The 14924-nt window shown below is 41.6% G+C and overlaps 1 protein-coding gene across 16 annotated transcripts in view; it reads right to left on the bottom strand.

The window, feature by feature from the left end:
• Positions 1-14924, bottom strand: part of LOC139479186 (uncharacterized) — a 92802-nt gene that overhangs the window by 37005 nt on the left and 40873 nt on the right. The window contains exon 1 of one of the 16 annotated variants that reach the window (XM_071262001.1): positions 6670-6748. The exons of 14 other annotated variants lie outside the window; for them this stretch is intronic. The gene's annotated coding sequence lies outside the window, so the exon portion shown is untranslated. Of the gene's footprint in view, positions 1-2797; positions 2820-6669; positions 6749-14924 lie in introns of those variants that run through there. One more of the 16 variants, XM_071262005.1, reaches the window with a different exon arrangement.

The following is a 14924-nucleotide window of genomic DNA, read 5'->3' as shown; positions in this document are numbered from 1 at the left end:
AGAAAAAACAGTCTTGATTATCCGCCAAAAAAGAAATTCCGATAATAATGGTATCCAAAACACAACATCAGTTCACAATATACAAGGCACCAGTTCCTGACACAGGATGCACAATAAGCAGCCAGTTGTTGAATGCAGCACACATGTTGAGTCGGTGTGTGTCACACTGAACTTAACCCTTCCCACGGCATGAGCCACGTGGAGGCATCACAGCGGTACACTGGAACATTGAAGGGGTCAAGTGCCTCGGTACTTCAGGTAGACAGACTGCATTATGTAACCCACTCAAGCAGGTAATATTACACACACGACCTCTTCCATGGAGAATATCCCCAGACTAATCCACTTGTCTGTGACTGGCCGACTGGAGTTACTTAGCTGTCTGTTTGTTTATGATGGGATAAATAATCGAACATGAGCAGGCATGAATTTTACCATCTTCCAAAGGCAAGGGAGTTAACTGGCTATAAAAGTCCAGTTTACACCTTGCCGAACTAGCCTGCAATTATGGAGTTGTATTTTGGCTGGACTAATGAGTATATGCATAGTCTAATCAAAATCATGTAACGAAATCAACATCCCGTTCGTAAGCTGCCGTGCAAATATTGGTTGATTGCAGGATTTGCAAAGCATGTGTACCGTCAACAGATATTTTCCAAATCTTTTCTTGTTTTATATTAAGGTGCTCACATGATTTGATGCGCTTTGCGAAGTAAGATGCCATTTTATTACGAAAATAATAATAACAAACATCATCATCATCTTGCTTATCGATCAGATTGTCTTGACTGGGTATTGCCATTTTGTATGAAGCAAATGCAAGTGATATTAGAGGTGGAATCTGATTGGTCAGTAGGAAGGAAATAGAAGGGGCATAGCTTGTAATAGCCACTGGTGACGTTACGATCGTACCCAGAAATTTCGGCCTAGTTCAGCAAGGTGGAAACTGGACCTTAACAGTTAGTTACTCCCTAACCTTGGGAAGATGGCATTTTACCAACATGGACGTGTTACCATAACTGACAACGTTGCCATCCCTCACCCAGTTTTGCACCTACTACCATGCAAAACTTTGAGTGCCTAAATTGAAGTACAAGGTGGATTGATTAATATGTATTAACATACAAGACATTATCCTGGGGATAAACAAATACATGTCGGAACGTGGCTGCAAGTCAGCCCGGACGCTGGCATCCAACACCTGAAGAACACACGCCCCAAGAACAACAGACATCAATATTTCATCAGGGGAGCTAATCACAATACACCCTCAAGACAATGACTATCAATCATACATTTGTTTACCATGAACACGGAGCCTGTATATTTCTTACAACTGACACTTCCTTTGATGTTTGCCTATCGATCGCATTGGAATAGTTATTAAAGCACTTCATTCAGCAACAGGGGATCCACAACTTGACATTCAGCATGCTGTACTGGGTAGCTATTTTAGAGTACATGTTTTCATCAGCTAATAGAATCTTACAGCAGGTCTGATTGGCTGAGAAAGGCTGTTGGTGACATTGGGTCGTGAGAAACTCGAAACTGGTGACTTTGAGTCATGCTTGACTGACCATTATTAAATGGGGTCACTTTTTACTTTCAGTCATACTACAGACAAACAGCCACAACTAGACTTGCACAAGTCTCTAAGGCAATAATTATTAGTTAAAATCACAAGTTCTAGATAATGTAAAAAATAAAAACAAGTTGTCCTTATAAGAGACTGGAGTTCTCTCCACATATCTAGACTTGCCTATTAGGAGGATAGAATTACTACACATTTAAGGACTTTTCTTCCAGTACAGCGTTGGAGCAAGGCTATGCCACTGTGTACACGTCAGTGTAGTGAGGTGGGCATCCTAAGAGACCTTGTACCAAGTCACCGCGTCAACTATCTCCTCTACCAAACCATTTCAGTCGATCTTTAATGTCACAAGACACATTAATGATTTAAGAAATCCCTGTCCATCCTGATACTTAAACATGTTCTTCAATGACAGGTAAAAACTGTAGTGTCCTCCTCAGCCGTCACTGTCGTCACTGGTGACATACCTGACATGACGACACACACTGGATGAAAGAACCACATGCTTCTTCTAGTGAGATCATAACATACTCCACCAAAGATCTTCAGGATAAGGATATCACACCAACTGGCTTGACGTTTCTTCCAACCTTGACATTTCATCATATAAACCAACTGACATGAATAGGTCTTACTGGATATTGGGACGACAATAACAAGATGAACGCATTAAACCTACTCCAGTCTGGCTCATCATAACACACAAGATGCTGGCTAAATCATTCACTCATGAGGGCCAGCTATGTCAAGCAACCTGACTCAAGTACATCCTATCCATTAAGTGGAATTACTTCCACCTTGACAAAACACTCAATGCTAAACACTTCCAACATCAAGCCTCCTGTTAATATAGCTTGTACTCTCACCTGTACAGTCGTCCCAGGTATCTTACCTTTGTCAGGTAGAAATACCTGTGAAAGAAGGGCAGCTGGCAAGCCATGCATGGAACAGTGGTTAATGTATTCTGTTTAACCTTGGAACAATGGGTGTCACATTCTGACAAATGGCCCTCGGACATATGGAAAACGAGCAGGTTCAATGTACCACTCTTCAGTCTTTGCGTGACGGAATATACTAACACCTGACCAACCTGTGTCGTATTTTTCAGGTGAGGGAGCTTGAAAGTGGCCTTTTTACAACATGGGCAACCAAAGCAAGGTGATTCCTCGGATGAACTGATGAGAGAAGCAGACAAATATCTTTCACCTCAGCTGTAAACTGAATCCTCACATCACTCCTGGCGTAGGCTAGAAAACATCTTTCTCCCTTTCTTGCACCTCAATGTGACCAAGTGTATTTGCCAAAACTGTTAACGGGGATGTCAGGTGTGAGGACAGCAGGTAAATATTGGTGTACAGGTGAACACAGGTAGACCAACACATCTCCCTGGTTTGTTCTACAGGTGAAAGCTGCTTCAATCACGAAGTTGAAACAGGTGTGACCACCTTTGCTTCGTCTTAACCCAGTCATTGGGTAATGGCTGGTGCACAGCTGACAAAATCAACTCCTCAACACCTCACAAGTTCAGGAAACATATACTGTGGACAGCAAGTTGAACTTTAAGTAAGTTAATGGAGTTTGAACAAGATAATGGCAAAGACAGATATGAAATATTCCTTGCTTGAAAATATTGTTTGATGTGAAGTGTATAAATGGGGATAAACTATAACCTTGCATTTCAGAACATTGCAAGCAGGGAACACCAAGGTTGAGCTTCAAACTCCCGCAGGCATTGAAAGCTAACACACTACCCACTGAGCTAGCTAGCTCTCTGCCCTGTCATTTTGAATTCAATAGTAAAAAGTAATAAACCTGCTTCACATTGGTGAAATATTCAATGACAAAACATCATGAACAATATCTTCATCAATACAAATGTTTTTGTTTCACTCATAAATCGGAAAATAACTGAAATTTATAGTACATGTGTTCCTCACACAAGACTCACTTTCCAAAAGCACAAACATCCGCAGATGTAAATGTCTACCTTTTAAGAGCAACTATGTGGACAGTTGCAGGTTGCAGTCAGTGCTGGTATTGGAGAAACTTCCAGTAGAAGCTGCTTAAATACGTGATCCTGATGGACAATTGTTCCAAATAATCTCCCAACATAGACTTTCAAACTGCATGACAGTAGCAGATGTATGATTCACAGCAATGTCAAGGTCAAGGCGTATGCAGAAGTGTGCAGGACTGAAGGAATGTGTCGATGGATCTTTAACATACAAACTGATTCTGGAACGTGCTGCTCCACACACAGACTGCAGACTGGTCACGTCAACAACACAGGAAACATGTAGGCATGCATAAATTTGTAAAAACTTTCCACTTTTGTACTGATGACATCAATCGTCAATTTAAAAAAATATTCACAAATCAGTATTTATGGCATCAATGAATTCACAATTTTCTTCAAGCCATCATGGTTAGTTATATCACTGCAGTATTACATCAATTTGATGGATTGGAGAGTCAGAATTTCTGAAGAAGGCTTCACATGAAAACAGGATCCACCATCGATTTAGTCCATTTCAGTTATCGAACAAACACTTTTGCCAATATGCAGTGCCTTGGATTGTGCAATACTTTCACGGAAATTATCTGTGACAAAACAGCAGCCATGTATTTCAACATCCTAGCTCACATCAGTTTCAAACCCCTCTTCAACAATTACACAATGCACAATCCAATAACAGATAAACAATAGAAACTTCTTCTCCAAATACAAATTGCACAATCCACTAATGAAGATCTGTACTTCTAAAGCTCTAATGCCAGAATCAGATTCCAATACATCAAACGTAGCACTAAAGGAAGACTGATGCATGGTCAGCAAGATGTGTGTTAAATATGTCGTAACCATGTGTGTATATACACCATATCACCCACCTTAGTATAGACCAGGAACTGCAGGCAGCCCATGTTTCGTAACACCTCTCGTAATTACATCTATCATCAGATTATCACACCACACTCTCTCTTGAGCTCAACACATCCCACATCCAGAGGGACCGTGGCAATATTTTCACTCCCTGGGCCAGCCTGTGGGGCAATGTTTTCACTTTCTAGCTCGTCATATCATGTCATGGTCTGTAATCAGAGACTGTGCTTGTGCTGGCTGGTTCATCTCAGCCCAGTCTCTCCCTGGCCATCATCACCCTTGGAAACTATCGGGCAGCAACATAGTTCCACACACAATACACATATCCTGGTTGATATGGAATGTTACACACTCCGTGAAGGCTTAACTCCATAATACATACTTTTAATCAATATGGAATACAACATTCTGTTCGCATAGACAGGATAATACCTCCCCCTAGACTCCCACACAGTAGAGATGGACATAGGATGAGTGGTACATGTATAAGCCTCCTATACCATCTAGAATTCTCTGTAATGTGGGTGTCACACCAGCTGCTTCGTAGGCATGTGGGGTAAAATGTAGATTTATAAACCTCCAGTGATGTCATCCTATTGTTCTCCAGTCAGGTTAAATCTCATAAACAGGGATGTTACAACTTCTGTTTAGATTGTAACAGATGAATGTTTCTCGTGAGAAATTTATTTTCCATTTTAACACAATGATTGTTTGTTTGTTGTTTAACGCCACACTCAGCAGTATTCTAGCTATATGACGACAGTCTGTAAATAATCCAGTCTGGACCATACAATCCAGTGATTGATTGGGATATGATGACATACATCAATCAAGTCATGGAGCCTGACACTGAAACCAATGTGACTAATTCTGGTCCCCTTTTGCAGGAGGAATCCCTATGAAAGAATTGAGTGAGTATGGTTATACGCCGCTTTTAGCAATATTCCAGCAATATTATGGCAGGGGACCCCAGAAATGGGCTTTACACTTTGTACCCATGTCGGGAATTGAACCCGGGTCTTCGGCGTGACGAGCCTTTAACCACTAGGCTACCCAACTGCCCCTGTGAAAGAATTGAGCAGTGGGCCGTCTATGCATGTATTGACATGGACTTATACCCACCTCACATCATTAATCATGCAGGTACAGCACTCTCTACTTTTCACACTACTCTGATATGCATGCGTGGGAGTTACAACTTCTTAAGAGGAGCCATTTAGGTAGTGACACACGGCCGATCACCAGATAATACACCCACTATTTGTGCGGGGGAGAGGTTTAGGGGATTGTTAAAGGAGTTGCATGATGAATATGAAAACTGATAAAAAGATATTATCTTTTTAAATCATTTTATCTTTATTTTACTATGTAAACATAACGTACAAATTCATCATTTCTGTCATCAGCTAAAGTGCATTTCTGGGATCGGTATTTGTGGCTTTGTGTGGAAGTATTTAAGCCTAGGTGGTGGTGGTAGTGGTTTTGGTAGTTGTAGTTGTGGTAGTTGTAGTTGTGGTGGTGCTCAACAAAGTAGTAACAGAGGATGAAGGGTTGTGCTGAGCAGTGTGGGGACACTGTAAGATGACCATGAAGGGGTACTGCTCCATGTTTATCCTGCCCGGTGCTGTGTGTAACTCTCACAAACACATGACCACCCTCATACCACGGTGGTTGTGTAGGGCACTGGGACAGCTTGGACATACCACCTGTGGGTAAGTAGGGGTACTCCAGTCCAAGTGGCCTGTCAGGTAGCAGCCTCTGGGCCAACACCTCTGCCAGCAGCCTGTTGGTCTCCTGCCCTAGCTCTCCCACACACGGACACACAGTCTCTACACAGCTTCCACATCCACTCCATCAACACTGTCTGTCCACCACCAGTCAGCGAGTTTTGCTTTACGCTGCCTTTGGCAACATTCCAGCAATATTATGGCGGGAGACACCAGGAATGGGCTTCACACATTGCATCAATTTCGAACCTCAGGTCTTCATCGTGACGAGGTAACACTTTAACCACTAGGCTACCTGACTGCCCTGTCCACACCACTGTCTGTCCACAACAGTACAGTCTAACACACAGCACCACTGCTAGCTTTCACATCCCCTCTGGCCACTTAGTAATCTTGTAAAGTGGTCACAGAGAGGCTGAACTGAACATTCACCAAATGAATACTAAATTTTCACAAGCAAATATACTTACTGCTATTCTGCACCTTGATTTACCTGGCAGCGACACAATCTCAGGTAAAGTATGCACTGGATGTGTGGTGCGGGACATCAAACGAGCAACCGAGAGGCTCTCTCATCTGTCACATGCGCTGAACATGATAATCAGGTCTACAGTGGAGTATGCAGTGGTGTCTTTGCCACTGGGACAATCCCTACCTTATTCTAGTCTCCAGCTTACCTGTCGTATACCTGGCGTTCTGTGTCAATAAATCACAAATACCCACAGAAATAACTCCACAATCAAACCTTCACACTTTCAACACTTCCCAAAGCAAAAACTCTTTCTCTTGAACTTATTTAACTTAATTCATCAAACATGACACACACCCTGCTCATGGTGGAAACAATTCATCGAATACTGTGACTGTTTATTTAGGAGTGTACAATCTGCTTCACATGGATTCCAATGTATTCATAGAAATAAATTGTTTGCAATTCATGTAGAGTTCTCAGATTACAATGTCTGTGAGTATTTTGTTTCAATGCAATAGACGAGGGCTGTGGAAGAGTCCAAATTTACTACCCGGGTACCCCCCACTCCTTCTCCTATTACCCGACGCTACCCGCTGTAGGTACAAAATGTCTCATTGGTAACGTTTGACCGTACTCCTGTCAAAATGTATTTAGATACAGGTATATAACGATGTGGCTATGCATACACTGAAGTTGACTTAAGTTTTATCTTTCTGCAAACGTATAAAGTTAAAAGGAATGTGTGCATGGTCACAAAGAAATGTGAACATTTGTCACTTATAGTGTATCCATTGAGTTCTAGAACTTTTTTGTCATTAAACAATATATCATATGACTAACCATGGGTCTGGGTCCTTCTCAGTACCCACCCGACCCGAGTACCTGAGTTACCCGTCCCAGCTCGACAATAGACCCAAAGGAAGGATAATATTTTACCCGGTCGTGTTGACAGGACATTACTAACAGGTATTACAAAAAGAACTCATCATCTCATCTGGACATGTACTACATGTTGTCTGCCTTCTCCACTGTCCTGTGATTAGGCACAGTATTTACAATCAGCCATAAACATAGTTGAGGAGAAACACTGAAGTACCAAATGGAGCCCAAGTGGAATCAGTTCTACCATAGAACACTCGAGCAAAGCATGATGCCCATCTAGACTAACATGAGTCTGTGAAATGTAAAGTTTACAGAAAAAAAACATTGTTGAATTATCTTAATCAAATATAATAAAAAGGAGCCCTATAACTCCTTTAATCTAGACTTGCCAACTATTATAGCCTTGTATGGGCTGTACTGGATAAATTGGTTTAAGGGTCTGTATGACAGACTATTGCAATAACAGACTTGCCGACTATTATAGACTTGCATGGGCTGTACTGGATATATTGGTTTAACGGTCTGTATGACACACTACCGCAGTAACAGACTTGCCGACTATTATAGACTTGCATGGGCTGTACTGGATATATTCGTTTAAGGGTCTGTATGACACACTACCGCAGTAACTTAGACTTGCCGACTATTATAGACTTGCATGGGCTGTACTGGGTTTCAGTGACGGTATGACAGACTACCGCAGTAACTCGGACTTGCCAACTATTATAGACTTGCATGGGCTGTACTGGGTTTCAGTGACGGTATGACAGACCTATTCCATTCCAACATCTCCCTATCATCAGCACCAGCCGCAGCTGAGAGGAACAGCCATTGTCAACGTGACAATACCCACAAACATATGATCAGGAAAAGAGCTGAGGTATAATTATTCCCAGCATCCACAGACAGTGGCATTCAGTGGAGAGATCATCAATATTCCATCCCCTGTACAACAGTCATTGTGTGCTGGGAATTACCCGTACTGGCCGAGGTGAAACGCCAAACAAACAACACAAACTGATATCAATCATATAACAGTTCTGGAAAGTTGGCACATAAAAGAATGAATATGACTGATAAATGCCTATCAAAAACTTCAATAAATATCAACAAAAGCCAGAGTGAAACATAAAAGCCATATTACGATTCAAATTTCAAACAAAGTTGTATTCTACCCCGGAAATCAAACTATTCTACTCAAAAGAAGTTAAGAACACCTGATTCTTACCTATTACTGTTATAAATCTGTCATGGCAGAATACAGTTCTGGAAAGTTGGCATATAAAAGAGTGAATATGACTGCTAAATGTCTGTCAAAGACTTCAATACAACTGCTGATGAATATCAACAAACAAACGCCAGAGTGAAAACATAAAAGCCATATTGCTATTCAAATTTCAAACAATTTTGTATTCTACCCCTGAAATAAAACTGTTCTACTCAAAGCAAGTTAAAGAACACCCAATTCTTTCATATTACTAAAGCAAATCTGTCATGGCAGAATATGAAATAATTGTGTTCTCTATCCTTGTGAGTAGTATATTTCAATACTTCGACCACAACAAGAGCAAACTTACTGCCACATCAGGAAAAATGTATCCAAGGTCAGTATTGCTCGATGTACTTATCACAAAAGGAATATTCTTGAGAAATCCACACGATGTCTGTGTACACTCTAGCCCTGATCTTGTGGGGGACAGCATGTCCGACTTCGTCCCCACACACTGGCCTGGTGAAAATGGCGGCAGGACTCAAATTCAATGCCAATTTGATACTGGTACAATATGACCCCTGGTGTGTCTCTCGCCTGAAATCTCGTTAAGCACTTCAGTAGCCAGGTGAGAGAGCAGGTAAGTGGTCACTCCTTGACCTAAACCAACCCCTGAATAAGGATTATGCAGATTAGGTGGATTATATTGCGTGCCTTTTTTGTTGCCAGTTAGTAAGGCCCTGTGTACACTGTTTGTAATACAGAGTTACAAATTATATACACGTAGGTATTAGCCTTGCCCGGGGCTCAGCTAGAATTGCTGTCTCAGCATAAGTTATTTATTTTGGTTCACACTTACCTATGGCAAGTAGGTTAGTAAATAATGCTTGGTGAGATCACACTTTTTAACCTGGGGTAAGGGTGGTATTCAGTCTATACGTAGCATGGTTCATTATCAGGCAATGTGTCAACTTATCATTTTTCCTAATCTATCATATAAAAAGAAGGTGTTGGAGATAATCTTGTGATAACAATTAAGCCTGCAGTCTTGTGAGACTGGTTACCTCAGCTGAATAACTGTTATCTGGGCTGGGATAAAGGTGTCTCATTGCATTTACAGGTAAATAAATCGTGGGTGAGTGAGTGAGTGAGTGAGTGAGTGAGTGAGTGAGTGAGTGAGTGAATAAAACTCAGATGTCTTCGGTGTGATGAGCAGCCACTTTAAGAGTGAGTGAGTGAGTGAGTGGTGAGTGAGTGAGTGAGTATTGTTTTACACCCCTTTTAGCAATATTCCAGCAATATCACAGCGGGAGACACCAGAACCAGGTTTCACACATTTTACCCATGTTGGAAATCTTTGGGTTTTTGGCATGACGAGCGAACGCTTTAACCACTAGGCTATCCCACCGGCCCCACCTTAACTGAAAAGCTTCCATACTGCTCCATAGACAAATCCAGGAATTTTGAAAGGAAGGGGAAAAAGTAAATCTAGCAATTCAGTGACCAGAGCTTGTTGAAGGAGGAACTGATGGGTGGGATTGATGTGAAGGAGTCATGTTGACAAGCTATCACACACATTAACTTCTGTCTCTTCGACAAGTGTATCAGAAGGTACTGGCACCAGTTGCACAAAACAATGTCAGTGTAAAAGCTGTCATAACTCACAAACTTAAACATATACGTATCACCATAGTAGCACTTTGTTTGATGTTAAGCCCTGTGGTTGGTTTTGTTTGTTTGTTTGTTGTTTAATGCCGCAATCAGCAATATTACATCTACATGACGGCAGCCTGTGAATAATCAAGTCTGGAAGAGACAATTCAGTAATTGATATTGTGAGCAGAAGTCCACAGCGTAAGGGTGTTTGATGTACGACAGCGTGTCAACAAAGTCACCAAGTCTGACCATCAGATTCATTTGGTCGCCTCTCATGACGAACCTGGAACCCCAGGTGGGTAATAAAACACAAAGATACATGCCTTACGACAAGGACATGTGACGGGGCATGGAAAGACATCACTGACACTATGTTTAGCCCTGCAGAGACCTCCAGCCATCATTTGTTGACCTGACTCAAGGTTACTATATCAATGAATTACCAGAGTACAGACCGGCAGACAGACAGACCTGATGTGAGGGGTGGAACATTACAGTCAGACAGGAACCAGTGCTTGTTGTCAGCCTAGCCTTACTCCAAGGCTGTACAGAAAGAAATGTCCATGTATGCGAAGTAATTCTATCCTCCTAATAGGCAAGTCTAGATTAGTGGACTCCAGTCTCCAATAGGAAAACATGTTCTTATTATTTACATAATCTAGAACTTATGATTTAAACTAATAATTATTGCCTCAGAGACTTGTGCATGTCTAGTCTTTAAAGCTATCTCTGTGGTCCTATGGGTGTTATTTTTGTGTTATGGTGTATGACAGGAGAACGGGAATGTAAATCCCTCCTACGTAATATCTCTGTCACCCACTGTCTAAACACGCAATCACACATCTACACACCTCAATGGTGTGAGTAAACACACAATAACACTGGAAGACGGGATGAAAACGTCCTCCTCACAACTAGATACAAAGTATGTACAAGTGTCATCATCAAGCAGGCTGGCCGGTCACTCAGTATTTGCTATTCTATTTTAAATAGATAAAAATCACATGAAATATTTCACATTCTCTTAACACTGCAGAAACAGTTTCTAAACAATAAAATAAAGTCATGCTCTCAAAATTTGAAATGCAAAATCATGCTTGGCAAACATATCTGTGCTATTTGACACAGGTGCTGAGAACAGACATGAACACATTGTGTGGCATAAACTGAGAAGACACGGACACACTGTGGTATAAACTCGTATCACCTATCTCTCTGGCTTGGCATCAAGCTGTACTTTCCACACCATCCACCTGCTCAGTTTACTGCAGAGACACATTCTGACAGTCACACACTCGAAATGTTACACAACTCTTTATAGCCTAAGTAGGTTTGTATATTGAATCATGTTGCAGTTTCTAGTTCTGTTACCTTTTCCTGTAGTGTTAAGGACAGACGTGTAGGATACCTGGAGATGGCTGGATGCTGTTAGCTGTCCAGTTCCATCCAGTCACCTGGTTCTCTGGGGAGGCTTGACATCCACTACAGATTTACTTACAAGCTCTGAATTAATCATGGCTGTTAATTTGTTCACATGTTAAAGCAAGAGAGTGAATTGGGTTTATTGATGCATTGACCTATATTTCAGTAGTAACAGCATGCTGTCGAAAGAACCAGGTTGTAAATTGTTACCCTTGCAGTGAAACCCATGTGTGCAGGTGTGGCACTGACAGAGGATTCATGGCATGAAAATGAATCCCTCAAGTAGATCCTGGCATGTGAACCTCCAACACAATATCAATATATCACAAATCATAAATTCTCCAAATCACCACACCTGTTTCAATTACCGATAGCAACAGAAAAATATTCAGTCAAGTTTTATCAGAAATTCAATTATGAACATATTCGGCATTCTTGTTGACAGCTGTGGTCTAAGTCGACCAACAGGTGCTTCATACATCCAGAGTGTGATAGTGTTCACGTGACAGACACACAGTTGCTGTCTAATAAACAGATTGCTACAATCATTCAATACATAAAACAGTTGTCAGATAATCCTACACACTTAACAAAAAAACCCATCCCCCCGTTCTTATCATGCTCATACTTTGGGTAAATTGAGACTTATGTAAGATAGATACTGTTGAGTACATCCTAAAGGCCCAGTTCATATCTCGGTTCATGTAGGACTACACCCAACATGAATATGCTGCCATCATTTTTCATATTTTCTCATCATCCAAATAGGCGTGTTCCTGTGTAGGCTTTAAGTACTCACGTGCTGTGAATATGTTATACAGACTCGTATCATTCGCTACAACTCACCTGAACACAGATAGAACATGGTATAGAGACTCGTATCACTCGCTACAACTCACCTCACATGCTGTCCTGTCAGACTGACATAGAACAACACAGATAGAACATGGTATACAGACTCGTATCACTTGCTACACCTCACCACACATGCTGTCCTGTCAGACTGACATAGAACAACACAGATAGAACATGGTATACAGACTCGTATCACTCGCTACAACTCACCTCACATGCTGTCCTGTCAGACTGACATAGAACAACACAGATAGAACATGGTATACAGATTCGTATCACTCGCTACAATGCACCACAGAAGATATGAAAAATCTACAGGGAATTTCTGTTGTATGGACGACATATTGAACAGAGCTGGAATACAAATAACCTGTTGTTCAGAATACTAGTGAAAGAGGGAAGTGGAATTTCCAGTAGTTCATGCCTAGACTGTGTCCCAGTGTGTGCCCGGGTAATTCTCAGTAATCAATGTGTGCCCGGGTAATTCTCAGTACCCAATGTGAGCCCGGGTAATTCTCAGTACCCAGTGTGTGCCAGGGTAATTTTCAGTACCCAATGTGTGCCCTGGTAACTTTCAATACCCAGTGTGTGCCCGGGTAACTTTCAATACCCAATGTGTGCCCAGGTAACTCTCAGTACCCAATGTGTGCCCGGGTAATTTTCAGTACCCAATGTGTGCCCTGGTAACTTTCAAAACCCAGTGTGTGCCCTGGTAACTCTCAATACCAAGTGTGTGCCCGGGTAATTTTCAGTACCCAATGTGTGCCCTGGTAACTTTCAAAACCCAGTGTGTGCCCAGGTAACTCTCAATACCAAGTGTGTGCCCTGGTAACTCTCAGTACCCAATGTGTGCCCAGGTAACTTTCAAAACCCAGTGTGTGCCCAGGTAACTCTCAATACCCAATGTGTGCCCTGATAATACTCAGTACCCAATGTGTGCCCTGGTAACTTTCAATACCCAGTGTGTGCCCAGGTAACTCTCAATACCCAGTGTGTGCCCTGGTAATACTCAGTACCCAATGTGTGCCCTGGTAACTTTCAATACCCAGTGTGTGCCCTGGCAATTCTCAGTACCCAATGTGTGTTCTAGTAACTCTTTTAATACCCAGTGTGTGCCTGGGTAATTCTCCATACCCAACGTGTGACCTGGTTCTTCTCAGGTACCCAAAGACTGCTCTGGTCATAACTGATACCTGGTAATACTGGCCCTGGGTACATGTTGTATAATATCTATTCCATTTTGATCCAGATAATGTCGGCCTAATCTGTACTTGATCTCGTCCCAGTCAACAAGCCTGCAGCTGATGGATCAACTCTAGTGGATCTTCCCATTGTCCTTCATCCTCATGAATATGATATTCTACTTATTCTGTGGAACTTGCTAACCAGGTCACTAAATCTGACTTAATTCACAGAGTATATAATATTGATAATTACACACTGAACATATAGTGTAAGAGTACCTCACAGAGAATGTGTACGTGTGTAAGAGTAATACGCCAAGCGACTGAGACATACCCCACAACGTCACTGTGAAACCCATACATCCACATCTAACAGTAGGAGACAGGGGAAGCCTAGCCTTGCTCCAAGGCTGTACTAAATAATAAGTCCATGGATGTGTAGTAATTTTATCCTCCTAATAGGCAAGTATAGATACTGTATTCGACGTAATAAGCGCCCAGGGCGCTCTCAAAATTAGAAATAGGAGCTCTTATTAGAATGATATTTTAGTGAAAAAAAGCAGAGTTGAAAGATAAATTTCATGGTTTATGCTGACAGCCTGAAATGTTAATGTACGACAGATATATTTTTCCAGAATTAAATGCCCATAATTAAGGGTGCATATAACACACGAGTGCATATTATACGTGAATAAATAAGTCTTGTGTACATTGATCAATCGGAAGGGGTGCTAATTGGGATTGTTCACTAGCCAACATCTTAGCAAATGTCGCTGCAGGCGCTTATTAGAGCGGGACGCTTATTACGTCGAATATGGTACTTTGACAGAACACTTCAGTCTCTAATAGGGACAACTTGTTCTTATATTTACATAATCTAGAAATTATGATTTAAACTAATAAGTATTGCCTTAGAGACTCGTGCAAGTGTAGAGGGAGCCTGTTTCAGCATACAGGTATCAGCAGTCCCCTCACACCCGGGAGCTCAGGCAAGCTGAGAGACTCAGTCTCACCATCCAGGAACAACAAACTCAACATAATCAT

This window comes from Haliotis cracherodii, unplaced genomic scaffold (genome assembly GCF_022045235.1).
Source record: "Haliotis cracherodii isolate W230 unplaced genomic scaffold, xgHalCrac1.p SCAF_4, whole genome shotgun sequence".
NCBI lineage: Eukaryota > Metazoa > Mollusca > Gastropoda > Lepetellida > Haliotidae > Haliotis > Haliotis cracherodii.
The sequence above is the reverse complement of the archived record's forward strand: the minus strand, read 5'-3'. Positions and strand labels throughout refer to the sequence as shown.